We start from the raw sequence: 21,337 nt of genomic DNA, 5'->3' as shown, positions 1-21,337 counted from the left end.
AGCAAACAAATACATAATTAATGTAATATCGGCTGGAACCCTTAATCAAGCCCTGGTAATGTCATCAGCCCCCCCTGTGCATGCAGTTGCTGGTGATATAATCAGAGTAGAAGGGGTTGTTGATATCTATTGACAGGAGCACGCATCTGAGCGATATATTTTAATAAATGGTGTTGTTTGTACTGGGCTTAAGAGGTCTGGAGCTTTAATCCATTTTTATTTTTCCTGGTGAAGCCATTTCTGCACCCCTGTCCTTGATTCTGGCTCAGGCTGTGGTGTGTCCGAGCAAGAGATGATAACTGCATTGAAAAATGGCAGGAGTTGATTGGTGGGTGTGATATTACCTCCCACTTTATCTCCACTTTATCTCTTGCCCAGGCTTAATACATCTGCCCCTATAAGCCTACTATCTTCCTGACTTGATGCTGTTTTGAAGGCAAAGCGAGGTCACAACAAATATTGCTTTGACTTAGTATTTTTCCTGTTAATTCACTTTACATTTTGTTAAATTAAACAAATAAACTATTAACACTTATATATTTTAAATATATCTTACTTTGCAGCATTTCTTAACACCTGCCTTAAACTGTTGCACAGTGATATATATATATATATATATATATATATATATACACATACACATACACATACACAGTTGTGCTCATATGTTTGCAGACCGCATTTGTGATTTTCTGGCCATTTGACAGAGAATATGAATGAGAACTCACAAACTTTTCTTTCACTCATGGTCAGTGGCTGGGTGAAGCCATTTATTGTCAAACATCTGTTTTTTCTCTTTTTAAATCATATTGACTACAGAAAGTACCCAAATGACCCTGATCAAAAGTTTACATACCCTGGAGATTTTGGCCTAATAACATGCACACAAGTTGACACCAACGGGTTTGAATGGCCACTAAAGGTAGCCATCCTCACCTGTGATCTGTTTGCTTGTAATCAGTGTGTGTGTGTGTATAAAAGGTCAGTGAGTTTCCGTTCTCCTGAAAGACCCTTGCATCGTTCATCCAATGGTGCACTGTCTGGATTCTGAGTCATGGGGAAAGCAAAAGAAATGTCAAAGGATCTGCGGGAAAAGGCAATTGAACTGTATAAAACAGGAAAGGGATATAAAAAAGATACCCAAGCAATTGAGAATGCCAATCAGCAGTGTTAAAACTCCAATTAAGAAGTGGGAAATTAGAGATTCTGTGGAAACCAAATCACGGTTAGATAGACCAACAAAAATTTCAGCCACAACTGCCAGGAAAATTGTTCGGAATGCAAAGAAAAATCCACAAATAACTTCAGCTGAAATAAAGGACTCTCTTAAAAAAAGTGGTGTGGTTGTTTCAAGATGCACAATAAGGAGGCATTTGAAGAAAAATGGACTGCATGGTTGTGTCACCAGAAGAAAGCCATTACTAAGCAATTGCCACAAAGCATCCAACTTATAATACTCCAACAGCAGAGAGACAAGCCTCACAACTTCTGGAACAAAGTAATTTGGAGTGATGAGACCAAAATTTTACTTTTTGGCCAGAACCATAAACGTTACATTTGCGAGAGGAGTCAACAAGGCCTATGATGAAAGGTACACCATTCCTACTGTGAAACATGGAGCTGGATCACTGATGTTTTGGGGATGTGTGAGCTACAAAGGCCCTGGAAACTTGGTCAAAATTGATGGCAAGATGAATGCAGCATGTTATCAGAAAAGACTGGAGGAAAATTTGCACTCATCATCCCGGAAGCTGCACATGGGACGTACGTGAATGTTCCAACATGACAATGACCCAAACACAAGGCCAAGTCGACCTGTCATTGGCTACAGCAGAATAAAGTGAAGGTTCTGCAGCCATCTCAGTCTCCTGACCTCAATATCATTGAACCACTCTGGGGAGATCTCAAACGTGCAGTTCATGCAAGACAGCCCAAGAATTTACAGGAACTGGAGGCTTTTTGCCAAGAAGAATTGGCAGCTTTACCACCCCAGAAAATAAAGAGCCTCATCCACAACTACCACAAATGACTTTAAGCTGTCATTGATGTTAAAGGGGGCAATACACGGTATTAAGAACTGGGGTATGTAAATTTTTGATCAGGGTCATTTGGGTAGTTACTGTTGTCATTATGATTTAAAAAGAATAAACACAGTTGTTTGACAATAAATGGCTTCACTCCACCACTAACCATGAGTGAAAGAAAAGTTGGTAAGTTATCATTCATATTCTCTGACAAATGGCCAGGAAATCACAAATTCTGCTAGGGTATGTAAACTTATGAGCACAACTGTGTATATATATATATATATATATATATATATATATATATATATATATATATATATATATATCAATTTGAAGACTGCGGCACTCGGGACTTAGCTTAAAAGAACAACACGTAGCCACTCTGGGATAGGTTGACGTTTCAGCCTTACTCGGCTTTTATCAAAACAGCTTACATAAACAAACAGTGTGCGCTTACCTTATTAAGTAGTGCAGTATCATTAGCGTGAGTCGGGACAGCGGTCACGTGCCGATGCCGTTGCAAGCAGCAATAAAGTTTTGTTGAAGAGAAATTGTTGTTTTTTTTAAAGTGTGATTGCTCATTGCCCACACAACAAAAAATATATCAATAATGTGCAAAAACTCAATAAAACATAAAGTGAATAGAGATAACACCGGGCTACATAAGCAAATAATTATGTCAACGACTTTGATAGTGAAGATACTGGAAAATAAAACATAATAATAGAAGTTAACAAAAAGTTATTTTTGTTGCTCAGTAAACAGCTAAAGTCCACTTTTATGCCTAAGACATATTTGTAAGCATAGTATAATGTCTTTACTCATATATTGAAACAACAACAACTGCTTGAAAAAAATGTCGCCAGTGTATAATCATAAACTTACTAGTTTTAATCTATATCATCATCTACCATCGATGTAGATGAACCACTAGAACACAGTCCTGCTGTATTGCCATCAAGGGAAAAATAGTTTACTAATTATGTTTGATAATAGGCAAAGTTAAAGTTCAATATGTAGATGGAAATTGCACTATAGTGAGCTGCTCTTATAAAAAGGGGGTAGCTTATTAATTAATAAATGAAAAAAGAGCGCTAAATGGATATTAAATAATATTTCAAATGTGGGTGAAAAATAAATTTATACTATAGTGTGGTACCTGTAAGAAAAAGGTTGGTTAATATAAATGTTTACACCCTTTTGGGGAAGATTTATATTTGGATAAGGTTCCAGAGCTCCTGTCCCTGTCTTAACCTATGCTCCTGCAGAAGTCTGCTGGTTGATGGTAATGATGTCCTGGGTACGATGCTGGTGCTGTGTACGGGGGAGCCCAGTGCTCGCCGTGTCCCAGAGTGTTGTGGGCTTGAGATGTTACAGCACAGAATATCGCTGTGTCACACGGGAGCCGGGAGTAGTTGGTGGTCGGCGTCGGTCACTGAAGTATGTAAATGTGACCATCACGATGATGGTGATGTGTCCCGAGCAGGCCGAATGGTTGGGCCCGTGTCCCTGATGTTTAGGTAGGACACTGCGGGCTTAGGGTGTTTGTAGCTCAGTGCAGCGCCGCCTCGTGTCACGGGAGCCGAAAGTGACCGGAAGTCGGTGCCGGCCACCAGAATAAGTGTGTGAGCATGGGGAGACTTGTTTCAGGAGTCAGCTGGAATCCTCCTCTAGTGTCCAACGCATTTCATGCGTCCTGCACACTTTTTCAAGGAATAAGGTTTCCTCACCAGCAATGTGTTTTTATAGCACAAACTTTATTGATAAAACCGGAAGTGATGTCCAGGAAGTAGCTAAAAGTGGTGGGGTTTGTTTTATTCAGCTCATTGAAAAAAATTAATTATTTAAGTTAATTTGAAGATGAAAAAGTCTTAGTAAAATTAAAAATAGGTACCACTCTAAAGGAAAGCATTAAGGCCCTTATTCTGATCGGTGCGGACTTTTCTGAATTCTTTTGGATGGCGTTTTTTAGCCGTCTGCGCATGCGTGGAGAACGCGACGCGCATGTGCCACGCATGGTCTCCGTACTTGTTCTCATTAATACCGTACAGAAATGTGCACCGCAATCACTCGGGCAATATGGGTGTGTTATGGGCGTCATGCGGAATGACACAGGGGCGTAGTTTCAAAGTGGGCTAAACTGGGCGGAAACATGGGCGGACACGGGGGAGTACACATATTTGGGTAGGCGTGCATTCGGACAGCACGCCGAATGCACGCGAACAAAAAGGGTAGAAATGTGCGGGGTCCAAAAGGCTACTATTGCTTTGCGGACACCACTCGGTCATGCGCTAGGCAATCGGAACGCCTAATCAGGACGGACGCACCTCAACCAATGTCACCTGAACCCAATACAATCACATACTTTACCCATTACTTGTTAATTACACGCTTCTCACTGCTACAATTGGAAGCATTGCAGCTTAAAGGGCACATTACATGCTGCACTTGTCACACACTTTTACACTGCAAATAATACACACAACTTAATATTAATAATACTAATACACATGCCACTTCTGCATGTATCAATTAATACAGACATTTGTGGGGCCAAAATAACATTTATTAAAGACACTTTGCCAAAAATTTAAAAAACATCAAAAATGAAATGGAACCATAACAGGAATAAAAGGAAATAATATAGGCCCTTATTCTGATCTGTGCGGATATTCCCGCATTCTTACGGAGCGGTCCGCACGCCACGGTGTTTTGCCGCATGCGGCCATCGTCCGTAGAAACGCCCACGTGTCCTCCGCATTCGGACGGACTCACTCTTTAAGAACAGGGCGTGTTTACGGACGACATACAAACCATGCGTGTGCGGGAGAAACACTCCGATTCGGCACGGTATTACAGAGTATTACAGAGTATGCTCGGGAATACCGCATCCGAACGGGAGCCAAGCGGTGCTACCGCACGTAAGCGGAGGATTTACGCCAAACAACCCACTATGAAGTATCTTCTGCAAGACATCACATGACCCACTTATTCAATTACCTATCCTCATAAAAAACTGCTTATTTGGAATTGGAATCAATTAGATTCCAATATATCCTTACAAGCATGCCTAACACATGCATAGCACACATTAACCCTTACAGCAATTGAAGTGCAATGGTTTCAATTAAAGCACTGACAAGCGTCCTATTAGTGAGTAATGAGTAAAGGAGTAGATTGTTATTGGGTTCAGGTGTTAATGGTTGTAGTCATTAGGCGTACGTTCGCCTACCGCATGAACGAGTGGTGTCCGCAAAGCAATAGTACACTTGTGGACACCGCACATTTCTGCCCTTTTTGCTCGCGTGCATTCGGAGTGGTTTCCGAATGTACGCCCCCCAACATAAGTGTACTCCCCCGTGTCCGCCCATGTTTCCGCCCCGTTTTGCCCACTTTGAAACTACGCCCATGTGTCATTCCGCATGACGCCCATAATACGCCCCTATTTCCCGACTGATTGCGGTGACCAGTTTTGGACGGGCTTTGTCCGAACTGGTACCGAGTCAAGGCGTGGCACATGCGCGTAGCGTTCTCCACGCATGCGCAGACGCCGTAAAGACGCGATCCGTAAGAACGCGGTAAAGTCCGCATCAATCAGAATAAGGGCCATAGAATAAATAGCCACAGCAGAATCATTAGGAACACATCAGGTGGCTTCACAACAAAAGTACAGCACCAACACTTCAAGTACAGCACACAGTAATGGTAGCCGAAACAGGGCAACAGGGGAACCAAACATGACATTTGAACCGCAGGCAAATGTGGTGACCCTCGGCACGGATTTTGACACAGGATGCTGACACACACAGCTCAATGGAAGATTTGGGAAGACATAACGGTGGAGATTAATGGGGACACAAGTTCATTTGCGGGCACGTTTGCCCCTGGCAGGCTCCTTGCCACGTGCAGCAGCTCTTCGGCCTCGCCCAAGGCCAGAGTCAGATGGTGGCTCACGTGGAGCACATGCTGGGGAGGGGGTGGATCTTCTTCCCCCTCTGGCAGCAGGGAGTGATGGAGTTGGTAAAGCACCAGAAGCGGGTGACATTAGGACCCTATTGGTGGTAACTAGCTCCACCATAAGTTCATTATGGCGGAGGAGGAGGTCATTTTGCCGCAGGGATTGATCAGCCAGCACCTGCAGGCTAGCAGCAATAGATTGCTGGCTGGCACTCATAGCCTGCAGGCTCGCAGCAATACTCTGCTGGCTGCTGGTCAAACCCTGCAGCACCTCCTCGGTCCTACGCACCCGCTCCAATGCCGAGTCTCCCTGCTGCACAATACTATCTAGCACACTGCCCCACGTGGACAATTCAGCCGCGGACAATCCCGGCTGCTGCTGCACGGGCCTGCTACTGGGGCCAGGTGGCACAGACTCCACAACCTCCTCAAGAGAATCTTGACCAAGCGGTGGGGATGCTGTTGAACGAGAAATTACCAATTACCACACATTCCATGCCAAATTTAAAACAGCTACTTATGGCCTGGCAAATAATTACCTTCAAGCGTAGAAGCCATCACTTCCGCTGGGGACTCGCTGTCTATAGTGCTCACCCCCCGGACCTCCTCCACTGCTATGCAGCACTGGGCCATCTCTTCCAGGGGGGTGAGCTCCAGCTTAGATGGCATGGGGCCAGCCCCAGAGGTGTGGCTGTGTTCTCACCGATGGGTCAATTTCTTCTTGAAATTGAAGTCGTGCCACCTGCAATCAAAGTGTACATATTAATACATGTAACTCCTCATGTTTGCTGTAGCACCCATTGCAATCTGAAACATAATACAACATGTGCCTACTGACAACAAACTTACATTATATTCATATTTAAACCCAACCCTTAGAAGATACAACAACAGTCCCCCTCCAATAACTATCAATTCAATGTCATGGCCAACATGTCTGTGCCTCCAAGCAACGTGAACACCCATTGACCAACTCCATCTAATATTTAATGTAAACATTACTGGACTTGTACCACTCAAATGTAACACACATCTACTTGCCTCTTCTTAACGTGCTCCGTCTGACGAACTTGTGGAGCCACTGCATTAATCTCCGCCGTTATCTCCTCCCAGATCTTCCATCTCCTTGTGTGTGTCAACTTCACCGCTGGGCACTCAATTAAATCACGTGCCCGGGTCACCAGGATGTCAAGCTCCTGCGGTTCATATGCCATGTTTCTTGTGGTTGGTTCCTCTGTTGCCCCACTGCGGCCACGGGCACGGGCAGTGGCACTGCCACGGCCACGGGCACGGCCACCGGTTGCTGTACTTGAAGTGCTGGCCTGGGTACTCTGTTGGGAAGCCACCTGCTGTGTTGCCAATGATTCTGCTGATGCTGAGGATGGGCCAGCTGCCGATTGGCCTGATGTTGCTGGCCCATCTGGCTGGTCTGGGTTGAGGGGGACATAGGTGGTGTTGGCCTCCATGCGGGCCAAGAGGTTCTGCACCACCTGTTCTTCCTCTGACTCTGAGCCAGCCATGTTAGCAACAACTCTTTGCCTGTGTAGGGCAATTTTAAATAAGTTTGGAGTAATTGGTGTTAATCAGCTACAAGCTGCGTTCCATGTGGCAGCGTCACACACGGCTGCGTACGCCGTGGTGTGTGTGCGGCGCATACGCCACGCCCATAGTAGCTGTAAATCGCTTGGACAAAACATGGAGAAACATCAAACTAATATGTAGGTGACCTGTTTAAAGATTTGTTGTCATGGACACATGTAACGTTATGCAATCCTAAATGCTATCTGTCAAATGTTCAGTAGTACTGTGTTTGTGTGGAGATTGACCATAAAAAGGAATTTGCACAATCCATGTTCAAATCCGGCCCAGAAGTCATGCAATACTCATCACTGATGTCATGCACAACACATGTGCTAGGCCTATAAATTGTGCATAGCAGCTAGGTGCATTTGTCTCCAGAGCAGTATTGGGCCAGGTTATAAGGTAAGCATTCTGCTGCTCCAGATTGTTGGAACAGCACAGTCTTGTTAGCATTACAGAAACATGTTAGCTGGCCACCATTTAACTGACATATGTTAAACGTTTGTGGCACCATATAATGGTGAACTACATGTCCCAGCATTATGGGATTTGTTTGTATGTAGTTATTGAGCAGGTGAGCACACCTGTAATACTTACTTTGTGTTTAGTTGTTACATGTTTACAATAAATGTGTCTTTAACAAGGTGTGTGGTGTGGTTAGATAATTCCATCTTCTTTCTAGAATACTATGGATCTGTGGGACTACACTGGGCGCCCCTGTATTGTACGTATAGTTGCATTAAATGTGTCAAATTTTGAAGTATCACCAATCTTGCCATAGGTGTATCCTTATTTTGTTACCTTTTTTTGTAGCTAGCTGAAGGGGTCATGCGCTACATGGCACACCGGCTAAGGTCACTTGCGGCTCACCCCACTCGTCGCCCAAGGAGGCCAGGACATGCTAGAATCTTCCGCACACGGGTGACACTCTTTGGGATGCCCGATGATGAGGTACTTACTAGGTACAGGTTACCCCCACATGTTATTCTAGATATACTCTCTTTAATTGAGAGTGATCTAGAACCTCTTCATGGGATCACGACAGCAATTCCGCCTCACACACAGCTGCTGGCGGTGTTGCATTTCTGCGCCTCAGGATCTTTCCAACAAGTAGTGGCAGTACTTGCTGGAATATCTCAGCCGGCTTTCTGCCGAATCCTGAGGCGTGTGATGTCAGCCATGTATAGGCGCAAGGGGCACTTCGTGGCCATGTCTTTTGCCCAAGAAACCCTTCACGGAAGCCAGCAGGCATTCCATCAAATTGCTGGCTTCCCTAATGTGATAGGGGCTGTGGATGGCACCCATGTACCATTTGTGCCTCCATCTCGAAGTGAGAAGATATATAGGAACCGAAAATTGTTCCACTCACTGAACGTGATGGTGGTATGTGGCCCATCCATGGAAATTCTCTCCTTCAACTCGAAGTTTCCTGGAAGTGCCCATGACTCGCATGTTATCCGACAAACCGGGATATGGCAAAGACTCCAAGAGCTTGAAGGCCGTGATGCGTGGGTTCTGGGTGACTCCGGTTACCCATGTACGCCCTGGCTACTTACGCCGTACAGCTCCCCAACACCAGGTCCACAGGAGGCATTCAATAGGGCGCATGTTGCCACCAGGCAAGTGGTGGAGCGCTCAATTGGCCTGTTGAAGGGTCGATTTAGAGTGCTCCACCGCACTGGTGGTGACTTACAGTATGCGCCTGAAATGGTGTCGAGGATTGTGGGCGTGTGTGTTTTTTTCCACAACATCGCTGTGCGGCGTGAGATACCCTTTGATGAGTGGAAGGTTCCATCTGAGCCGCAAGACCCGCCCATGCGCCCATCCCGCTCCCCGGAAAGCCGACGCGGGTACCAGCTGCGGGACTCTGTGGCCCTGAGATACTTCAGGTACATTTCTGAATGTTATCCAGACCAAACATGTATTTAAACTATTATCCCCATCAAGGTAGACAATGACTTCAATTTTGTGTCCTCCCATTTCAACATTAGGCAGCATGGCCTCTTAATGGCAATAGCAATAGCACTACGTATTGTGTTTGAGGTGTATTGGTTTAAGGCCAATATTGCACGTATTGTCCATAGATTTCAAATCATATGTTATGTATTCCTTTTTTTAGTTGAGCTTATCATCCAAGTCTGGTGAGTACATTGAATTTCTTATTTTTTACACCATGTATGTGTGGGATGTGTATGTGAATATTTTTGGTTATGATGTTTTTGGGATGATCACATATATATATGTAGATTTTGGGTGGTTAGTTAAAAATATATAAGCAGTAGGAGGCAGGCAGGCAGGTGTCCAATGTAATGGGCAAGTGCTAGTATGTGTATGTGTTTTTTTCATAAATGTACACATACACATAAATGCATATAGTAAGTAATGCGAAGTACAGCTAAGCGATGCCAACCTATAGCACGCGTTGCTTGGCGGTGCGATGTTATCGCAGATGTTTGGGCGCATACACAACGTCCATGTCAATATGGATAATAAAGTTTATACCAAATAGTGAAGTTACCAACCAATCACACGACAGGATGTATTTTCATGTGCCATTGCTAAAATGGCTGCCTACCAGCGTGCAGAACCTTTCTCCACTGCGGAGCTACTGGCGCTGGTGGGAGTTATGGAGCGCAGACTGGGGCAGGCAGGCCCCTTCATAAGTAACCGGGACAAGCGCCGGGCATATGTTGCGGCCCGGCGCCGCATATTCGCCCGCACTCATGTGCGGAGGACCATCGCCCAACTGGAGAGGCGATGGTCCGACCTGCGGAGGCGGGAGCCAGAGCGTCTGCAGGCTCTGAGGCGGCGTCTGCAACGCTGTAAGTATTTTCGCCAAATACATATAAATGACAGTGGCCAGGATTCGGTCTGCTTCAAAAGTGTTAAAATGGAGAGTAACAAACAGGCAGCCAATCAGCTCCTACCTGGCATTTTACAACTACAGTCTGTGACATGACAGGAAGGATATGATTGGCTGCGTGTTTATCACTCTACATTGTATCACTTTTGAAGGCTAGTGCATCTAGGCCAGTGAGTGTTTGCATTTTCACATTATTTAATATTAATATTACATGAGGTCAATTGGGTGTTGATGACATAGAAAAGCCATATACTATATGTGTAATATATAACACATATATAATGTGGTTATGATATGTACTTGTTAGAGTAATTTCAATGTCAAATGACACTCACCCATTTTGTTTGTTTAACCCACAGCGCAGGAGAGAGCCAGACAGGCACGTCAGGAGGCCCAGGAGGTGGGCAGTGAGGAGGCCAGACAGGAGGTGGCCAGTGAGGAGGCCAGACAGGAGGTGGCCATTGAGGAGGCCACACAGGCCCAGGAGGTGGTGACGGAGGAGGACACGGAGGAGGCCCAGGAGGTGTACCAGGAGGTCGGCCAGGAGGTCGAAGTGGAGGAGGAGGAGGTGCCCCTACCCCTCCACGATGTGCCACCACCTCCCAATGTGGAGGATGAAGACCTGGTGGAGCTGCCTGGCAGGGGTAAGTAGACATAATGCTTCATTACCGAGTTAGGTACAGTTTGTTATGTCGCACAGCTGATTCAATTTTCCTATAATATAGTAAAGAGTAGTCCCAAAAAATGGGAAAGAACAGACACCCTTTGGCCTTATAGGGCCATCCTGCAAACGTGCAATCTGGATGCTCATGTAGGTGATGAGTGTTTATTTATGGAGGCTCTTTGTATAGAAGCAACAATAAAACATCAATGGAATATGGGCAGGCCTGATTTATACTGGAGTCCCAAGTGGGCAGTTTGCATGGGCACCCCTCTAGCCAGTGTGCCCGTGTTGTTGTCATGTATTTTTGAAAGGTATTATGTATGATGGATTGACCTTAGAAATTGTTTGGTGTATGGAAGCGGATTAGTGCTGCACTTTCACCTATCTGGCAAATGTGACAAGGAATCATGAAGTAATGGGAAGAGGGAGTAGCCTAGCATTTTCCTGTGGTATCTATTCTATCTATTCTATCTATTCTATCTATTCTATCTATCTATCATGCAGTTTAGCTATTAAGCAGTAACATGCAGGTATATATGTATGGGTAAATGTGCCATGTTGTAGTGGGTGTATGTTTTGAGTTGAGTGAGGAGTCTTTGGCCAGGACAACTGTGAGTGATCCTCAAGTGTGGTTGTGTTTTTGATATATAGATTGTGAAATGTATATGTCACACAAGTGTGTGTGTGTGGTGGCAGCATCATGATCATATATTTGATGACATTACATACAAGAGTGGCTAAGGCTTTTTTTGTATGTATGATTTCTCATGGTGTAGGTACTTGACTGTACAAGGTGTACGTGAGTAGCATAATTAATGTTGTACCCCCTTTCTCATGCACACAGATTACCAGGAGCCAGCCCAGGGAGTTCGAGGGGCTCTCATGAGCTTACGTGAGGACCTGAGGCGGATGACCGCTCATGTGGAGGACCTCTGTGTCCTGCTGCTGGACTGATGTTGGTCCATTTTGTTTAAATTTTATAAGAAAAGTTAGCCGTTATTTAAGAAGTTGTCTGTGTGTTATTTTAGTATTTAACATTAAAAGTATAAATAGCATTTAAAACACAAACATGTGGATGTTTAGATATGTACACAGCAAAAGGGTAGATGTCATTTTTATCGCCATAGGGAATGTTAGGGTTAATGTATAGTGCTTGCAAGTGTTTAAGGATCAATTAGCTAAATAACAGATGACCAGGAGCAACAATCTGTTCTCAAAGTGGTTTGATAATTGCCTAAGTGTGTCATGTGATCTATTTGGAAAATCAGATAACAGTAGTCTGTTTTTTTGCGTAAGTACACCGCATCTGTGCGTAGTGGCCGGTTTGCGTCCGTTCTGACGCGGGAAGGCCGTGCATACGCGGTCAGACCGTGCAGAATCGGAGTGTTTCCCCCGCACACGCATGGTTTGTATGTCGTCCGTAAACACGCCCTGTTCTTAAAGAGTGAGTCCGTCCGAATGCCGAGGACACGTGGGCGTTTCTACGGACGAAGGCCGCACGCCGCCGAACAGCGTGGCGTGCGGACCGCACCGTAAGAATTCGGGAATATCCGCACCAATCAGAATAAAGCCCTAAGTTCGATGTCAATATTGAGACCTAAAGGTTCTAATGTCCTCATGTTGAAGATCCACTTTGTTTCAATTTTCTTCAATTCTTTTACAAGGTCACCACCCCCCCAGTTTCTATCTACTTTTTGTATGGCAGTGCATTTTAAACCAGTTGGGTTTTTGGCATGTTTTTCATAGAAGTGATTGAAACGCTGTGAGTCTTGAGACCCTTGATGATGTTGTAGATGTGTTCAGCAAAGCAGATTTTTGCTCTCCTTTTTGTTTGTCCAGTCTATATAAAATCAACTCCATGCCCACTTGAATAGTGGGGGTATGAACAGGGTGGGTATACAATAAAAAATGGAGTCTGGGGGGCATTTAACATTGGACCCAATGTAAAATCGGGTCTCAGGGACCATTTAACATTGGATCCAATGTAAAAATCGGGTCGATCGCATCGCATGCGATTTGGTTGCATGCGATGCGATCGACCCAATTTTTCCGACACGATAAAAAAATCAGGCGCCAGATATTACATAAGTTTCAAAACTTCATAATGTAAAGTTTTCTTATATACCGTTGAATATCCATGAATAATTCAAATTTATTTATCTGGGTCTCAGGGGCAAAATGTAGTCCTTTTTGTAATACTATATTTTCAGTTTGGGTAAGAACCCTATTCCTCAGGTTGAATATTGTAATTTTCTGTGATGTTTGGGGGTTCACCTTTTTATTTTCCCCTCCTCTTTTATTTATTTTTCTTCCACCCCTTTTTCCTCTCCTCCTGTGTTTTTCTTTTTTTTTAAAATGCGGTGTTGATCGTCGTTCCGGGGGTTGGGTTGATGCGTGTGCCTGATCTAAAAAATCAAAACTGGTGTCTGAATCTGAAACTTCATCTTCTGTGTTTTCATGAAGATGTCTTTTTGTGGCTTTCTTGTTTGTATTATTCCATTTAGTTTGATTTTGTTTTTGGATAGTTTCCAAGAGTAGTTTTATACTTGATTGTTCCTCTTGTAAGGCAGCTTTCTGTCCTTGTTGATACCACTCTATAGTATAAATAAATTTTTCCCCCACATTTGAAACATTATTTAATATCCATTTAGCACTCTTTATTCATTAATTAATAGGCAAAGTTAGTTAATAGTATCAATCTAAACCTGTGAAGTCCCAACTGTTCGTTGAGACCTCTGGGCGCAAGAGTCCCCAGCTTGAAAATCCATCTTGTGCCAAGCTGGAGAAGTTTTTTGCCCCTATCTCCACCTCTCACCAATGAGGGCACATGATCTGGGATCATATATTTGAAAGAGGACAGGGGATGCCGAGCCTGAGCGTAATGCAGAGCAAGGGTTTGATCACTTGTACCTTTGCTTATGGCTGCACGTATGGCTGAGCGATGTTGTGCCATATGCTCTTTAAATAGTCTCTCAGTCTTGCCAATGACTGAGACAAAAAACCTGTTTTGATAAAAGCCAAGTAAGGCTGAAATGTCAACCTATTCCAGAGTGGCTACATGTTGTTCTTTTAAGCTATGTCCCGAGGTCTTCAAATTGCTGTATGTTGGGCAATTTGTAGGGCATATATATATATGAAGAAATGGGAGGAAGCGCTTCATGGTGCAATATTATTTTTAATAAAACAGAATTATTCCTTTTTAAAATAAGAGTACAAATAATCAATTGCTCGTACCCTGCTTTTCAGCAGTGTGGGCTACAAATACCACATGGTGTTATAAAGCATTAGAACCCGGATACCCGGTCACCGTATGTCCCTCTCGTCAGCTCTTGGCAGTTGCCGCTGTGAACTGTGTGTAATGCCGATACACTCGAAATGTTGAACAGCGTCTCTCCCGCTCTGCACGAGTGGACCCTCAGAGGTGCTGCTCCATTTGTATAGAATGCAGATTGGGGTCTCATCATATATATATATATATATATATATATAATTAATAACCCCTATGGCTTGGACTAACCATAACCATGGTGGAAATATTCGGTACAGTATAAGATTCATCCTAAAGTGCATGTATTTGTTCAGGCAGTGCTTGCACTGTAGTGCTAATAAGGCAGAGAAGCACCTGTATGTGTTGCTGTAGGACACAATGATACTCCCATCGCTCTTGGATCCAAGGAGCCACTTAAGTCTCTTCTTGCTAAAACACACAGTCAAAGGTGTTGTGTTCAGACATCTAAAAATATAACTCTGCTCTCCAAATGACATCCTTTGGAACAACAGGTCCATTGGACAATTCAGTATACATTTAAGGAATATTTAAAGTTAGCAAACTGTGGTGTCCTATTAGGGATCAATGGAATGGGGTTATACTGTAGGTGAGGGCAATGTAATAAAACCAAAACGCAGCAGATGTACTTCAAGGTATATTTCTCAACCCATGCAGCGTTGGGTATCTCAGCTGATATTTAATGACAGCAAAATTACAGCTAGTTAGGCGCCATACTGCTCCAAAGCTCAGAGTTCTTCTTTTGAAGAGCGTCATCTGATTTCCTTTTTGATATCCTTTCTAACTTTCTTTTATTCTCAGAATTCAACATTCTTCCCTAATCCTGTCTCCCCTTCTTCTAAACCTTGCACCCCCTTCATCCATCTACTGTTGCTATGGTTACAGAAAGCTGTGCGTTTTCATTGCAGCCAATCTTTTGCTAATGAAAGCTTCTCAATCCCTATGGATCTCAGCACTGTTGCAAACATAGTGCCTATTAAAAAATGTATATTATTTAAGTTCTTAATGAGCAAGACTCTGTATGCAAACAGCTACTTGGGACAAGAAATTACATGGAGTATTTTGTACGGTGCTTAACCCCTTGTGTTGCTGAATTGTTTTTAACACATAAGTTTTACTTAGAGATGAAGGTGCTAGAAAATGTTGTGTACATCAAAAATTGTGGCAACATGGTCCTACAATACATTACAAGTTCAACACAATGTTCAAGTTCTACGTATGATTTGCCATTATGTGATACGCCATTTGACATTGTATGAGCACATTTGCCATATGAGTAATTTAAATGTATTTATAAATGGAAATGGGACAACAATAGATGGGATGCGGTCATTTGGTCTAAAGCATTATGGTTGACAGTCATTAGGTCGACATCATTAGGTCGACATGAGAAAAGGTTGACACTGGAAAAGGTCGACATGGTTCTAGGTTGAAAGGACATTAGTTCGACAGGTCGTTAGTTCAACAGGTCATTAGTTTGACATTGTCTAGGTCGACGGTCAAAAGGTCTACATGGAGTTTTTCACTTTTTTTGAGCCAACATGTGCTGACAGGCGGTATTTCATGCCATAACATCCACTAGGGCGTGGTGGGAGAATAAAATACCCGAGCGAGGGGATGCGGTGCACTTTAAACTGTGTCCATGTTGACTGTGTTGACATTCAGGTAAAAAAACGGTGAAAAACCCCATTTCAACCTTTTGACTGTCGACCTAGACATTGTCGAACTAATGACCTGTCGAACTAATGACCTGTCGAACTAATGACCTTTCGACCTATAACCATGTCGACCTAGACCCATGTCGGCCTTTTCCAATGTCGACCTAATGATGTCGACCTAATTACTGTCGACCATCATGCTGTTGACCAAAGTAGTAGTAGTAGTTTGTTTATTTATAAGGCGTCACAAAGTGTCCGCAGCGCCGTACATAGCAAACGAAAAACAAATTACAAGGTAACGTACAGGGTGTGTTGATAAAATACAGCATAAATAGGGGCATAACTGGTAGAACTAAAATCAGCATCAGTTCTGAAGTAGGTGTCGAAACTGTCGAGGAGACTGAAGATGAAGTAGAGGAAGGGAAGAACAGGGCAGGAGCACCGGTGAGCTAAAGAGGTAGGGTACGTGAAGAAGGAGGGCCCTACTCATAAGAGTTAACAGACTAAAAGGAGGTGGGTGGATGAACGAAAAACAATAGGATAAGTACGAACGGATGGGAACTGATGGAGGGGTAGGGTAGTCGGAAGAAGTGGGTTTTGAGGGAGCGCTTGAAGGAGGTAAGGGTATCAGAAAGTCTGATGGGTGGCGGGAGGTTGTTCCAGTGCAGGGGGACAGCGCGAGAGAAGTCTTGGACACGGGAGTGGAAGGAGGTGATTAGGAGAGAGGCCAGGCGGCAGAGTGAAGAGGACGGGAGGGAGTGTGGATAGAGATCAGTGAAGAGAGGTAAGGACAGACACAAAAAGAAGAAGAAAGCGCTCACTTTTTTAGACAAAAGGAATAGCCAGTTCAAAGTTTTTTTAAAAGAACATATTTTTTTATAGATATACAAAAAAGAAAAAGAAAAGAAGATATAAAACAATATGTTCTTTAAAAAAAACTTTGAACTGGCTATTCCTTTTGTCTAAAAACCTGAGCGCTTTCTTCTTCTTTTTGTGTCTGTGCTTTTGTCTTCACAGGGATTGGTAGTCCCTATTGGTTAGCAGCTGGGTTCATTAGGCTAATTATTCATTAGATTGGTTGTCATTAGCACTACTCTGCTTTTATTGCTTTCTTTGTTCTAAGAGAGGTAAAGAGCGGTGGAGGAGGAGAGAGCCTTTTAGGTGGTGGTGAGGAGTTTAAAGAGAACTCGGAAAGGAATGGGGAGCCAGTGAAGAGATAGACGCTGATCCCAACCCCAATGGCCAAGTCATTGTGGGGTGGTTGTAGATAGAACTAGAAATGCTTAAATTTTGCAGCCAATTGTAGGACAGGTAAATGTTGCAGAACAGCTTTGAAAACCATGCTTATCTCCACTGGTGTCCCATTACTTACAGATGAAAATGTCATAGGTCCACATGGTATTTGGCACCCACTGTCAACCTTTGTTTTTACCACCACAATAAGCTGAGAAATTAGTTTAAATGGGGTGTGGTATATTAGTTTGACATTCATTATGTTGACATTAATGTCAATATGAGAATGCTGACATAATAATAATGTTAACAATATGGGTTTAACGTAAATCTATCCCTAATCCTAACGCTAACCTTTAACGCATAAAATGAAACCTTCCTTTTAAGCCTAAGCCTAGCCCTAACCTTAATGATGATGTCGAGATTTGGGCAATTTCAATATTCCACATGTTGACATTCTGCCCATGTCAGCACTTTCCTGGTATCAACATTGATGATGTAGACATTTTAACCAAGTGGACAGATACTGATGTCAACTTTATGAATGTCGACATTGTCACCATTGACAATTTGACTCAATTTGTTTTAAAGTTGATCAGAGGCAACTTTTCTATGGCTAGCAGTTCTTATGAAGCCAGTAATCTCACCGTTATACCCCTTTATAGAGTTGAGAACCTGGGATATTGCTGGACCATGCTAGTGGGACCAATGTCCAGGCTGTATGTGAAAGCATCAACCTGGTTCTTCTATCCCATTTCCACTACATGTGTCATGATATGTGTTATTCTTGGGTCGTACCCAGGTTGGCGGCAGTCTGAAATGCCTTTGTGATAGGCTGTTTTCTCATGAAATTATTTCCGCCCACAAAATTACTATATCCACTGTACAGTATATAGGTGACAGGTCCAATTACCTAAAAATAATGTACAGCTTCTAATGCCACTAATCATTTTGTTGATAACAATTGCCACTGTACATAATAAATATATTTTGTAACTAAAATAGCAATTGCCATTCATTTTACCTGACCTCTAAAACTTCTATGCTAAATTTGGGGTAAATAAAATACTTACACTCTTAAATAGATTTTGAGAAAAATTAAATGAACATCCCAGATTCTTTGAGATTTTTTTTTTCAGTTGAGGCAAAAGTAGAACAGGTTGTTTTAATTGGATATCTTTGTCAAACATACTTACAGAATGCATATGGATATACAAAGGATGATATAGCAGTTAGTTGCGAGACAGTTGTCACAATAGCTGCAAGAACTGAACTTTGCATGTGAGACGCTTTGTGGAAAAATATCCTGTATATCATTATCTTCCTATATTTAAAACACAAAGGATAATTACAGTCTACTCTAATTATTAAAACCAATGGGACAACCACTGATGTCTGTGTGGAACTTACCACTTGGTGTCCAAAATATCATATTCTTGACATCTCATGAATAAGTTATGAATATATGTAATTATTGCAGATAGACAATTCTTTAACCATAGGCCCAGTCCTTTTACAGATTAAGGAACCAACCATACCAATTAGAGGTGAAATTTAATGAGATGAAAGATTCAGAAAGTGAGAGCTTTGGTAAGAAATCTCCAGTTTTTTTTAAAGCGGCAATCATTTACAGTGCAAAATCAAACTGGTTGTGCAGTGTAAATGATTGCCGCTTTAAAAAAAACAAACCTGGAGATTTCTTACCAAATCTCTCACTTTCTGATTCTCTCATCCTATTAAATTTCACCCTAAATGTCTACACTTGCTTCATTTGTTTAACCTGTGCTAGGCACATTCAAGCTAGTTGATAATTAAATGCAATTTAGTTAATAATTCTCCCACCTTTCATGACACTATTAACATGTTGACATAATTAACATTTTGGGTGTTTGCACCTCAATTTGTATATAATTAAGATGTAAATAGGAATGATTGGATGCAAACAGCTTCCTGGTACAATAAATTGCATGTAGAATTTTGTACTACACTTAACCCTTGATTTGCTGTTAGGATCTTGAACAAGCTACATTCTGTCAATTTGGGGAGTACTGTAAATAAGTGGCTTTTGCAATGGAGGAGAGAATTTGCAATGACTGATAGGAAAACATGGGCAATAGCCTTCCAGTCTATTTTAAGTATAGAATAGGTGCACATTTATTAATAGGAAAAAGGGTTTAAATTCAATAATAATTCAATAATAATCAATATGGTATAAATCAAACATCATGAAATGCCCATAAAATGTATTTAGCTGACCACATCTGTACAAGTAATTGAATGTAAATAAAGGTGATGCACCCAGCATGAGTCAGATGCAAGTATCAATACTAATGATGACTGTTGTGCCTCAGAATCAGGCCCTTAGGGGCCTAGATAGAGATACATTTGGGAGAGATAAAGTACCAGCCAATCAACTGCTATTTTTCAAGAGTTGTTTGGCTGGTAATTTATATCCCTCTGCTTTATTTCTCTCAAAGGATTAATACATAGACCAAGGGCATAAAGTGGTCATGCAGAGGTGGGGGAACTCATTTCTCTATGCCACCTAATTACACCCCCTCCTCTCTCCCCAATAGGCAGAGACAGGGCTAGAGGTAGGGTTTTTGGCATCCCCCTGCAAATTAGAATGCTTTTCTGTGATAATTACTGTGCAGGGCCAGTGTGGAGTTTAAATGTTCCACCTCACCATTAGAGGCAGTGGAACTCAGTTCCACCCCGTTTCCCCACACTTTAACCCCTGCATAGACCCCTTAGTGTCTATACGATGTCCTTTTCCACTCCCACAATATTTTAGGGTCCACAATGCCCTGTTCTTGTCTGTCTGCTTTTTGCACTGTACAGCTGCCCGAACACAGGTACGGGGAGGGTCGGTACGGGGCGGCGGGGGTCGGTGCGGGGCGGCGGTGGGTTGGTGCGAATCGGTGGTGCATCGCGTTAGAAGCCTTCTATGGGGCATCGCCAGATTTTTCTGGCGATGCCCCCCGTCGCGGTATCCCAGCGGGGATGCTTAGAGCATCCCAAAATGTGGTAAAAACCTGATAACTGTGTTTTTACTGCATTTTTAGTTTAGGTTCTTCTTGTTCTCTTGCATCTGTCAAGAAAGCACAGTGCATAGAGCATTACCTGGAAATGCTGGTGCCCCTAGGAGAAGATGCAGAAAGCTGCATTTTCTACCATGAAACCCAAAGGATGAAACCACTGGCAATTAACATGTTACCCAGAACATGAAACCCATGACAATAAGCATGAGAGACCCATGACAATGGGCATGAGATCCCTGACAATGAATGAGCAGGTAGTTTAAAAGTAATTAGAAGCCTTATTGTGGGACATCATTTGTAAGGGGCATTATTGATTGGGGGGCATAACATGATGTGAGGGGCATAACTGTGTGTGGCATACAATGTAATGGTCATAACTATGTGGCAAAATATATACTGGCATATCTTTGAGGTATAATGTGTAACAGGTATGTGGCATAATGTATAATGGCATTATGGTGTATGGCACATTGGGCGGTATTCAATGAGCTGAATCGTTGGTCACAGCGATTCAGTTTTTTCATTCGCCAGCCAATCGCCGTTTTTTTGCTGCCAATCGCCATGCATGGGGATTCGTGGTGAGTCGCCGAGTCACCCTATTCAACGTGGCTGAGAATCGCCGGCCCTAACGGCGATTCTCAGCCAACCCTGCGTTTCCCTAAACAGCTTCATTAATGTCGTCAGTGTTTAAAAAATGCAGTGAAATGCAAGAAAAATGCAAATTACCCTGAATAAACGCTTCCAATACAGCAGACGGCAAAATCTGGGTAATCTGCACAAAGGCCAAACGAAGGAGTGAGGTGGGGAGGAGAATCATGGGTAAGTGAGGTGCACCATGGGTAAGAACAGTGCTTTGTGGGAGAAAAAAAAAATACCTCAAAAAATTAAATATATATTTGTATAGCACTTCTACGACCATCACATCACACAAGGGCAGCAAATAATAATACATTACACTTGCACAGTTAAATAGAACACTTAAAACCAATTATTTGACATGTTCCTATAAAAGTTCACCAGAAAAAGA

Source organism: Crinia signifera, chromosome 6 (assembly GCF_055691185.1).
Source record: "Crinia signifera chromosome 6, ASM5569118v1, whole genome shotgun sequence".
Taxonomy (NCBI): Eukaryota; Metazoa; Chordata; class Amphibia; order Anura; family Myobatrachidae; genus Crinia; species Crinia signifera.
Note: the sequence above shows the minus strand (reverse complement) of the source record.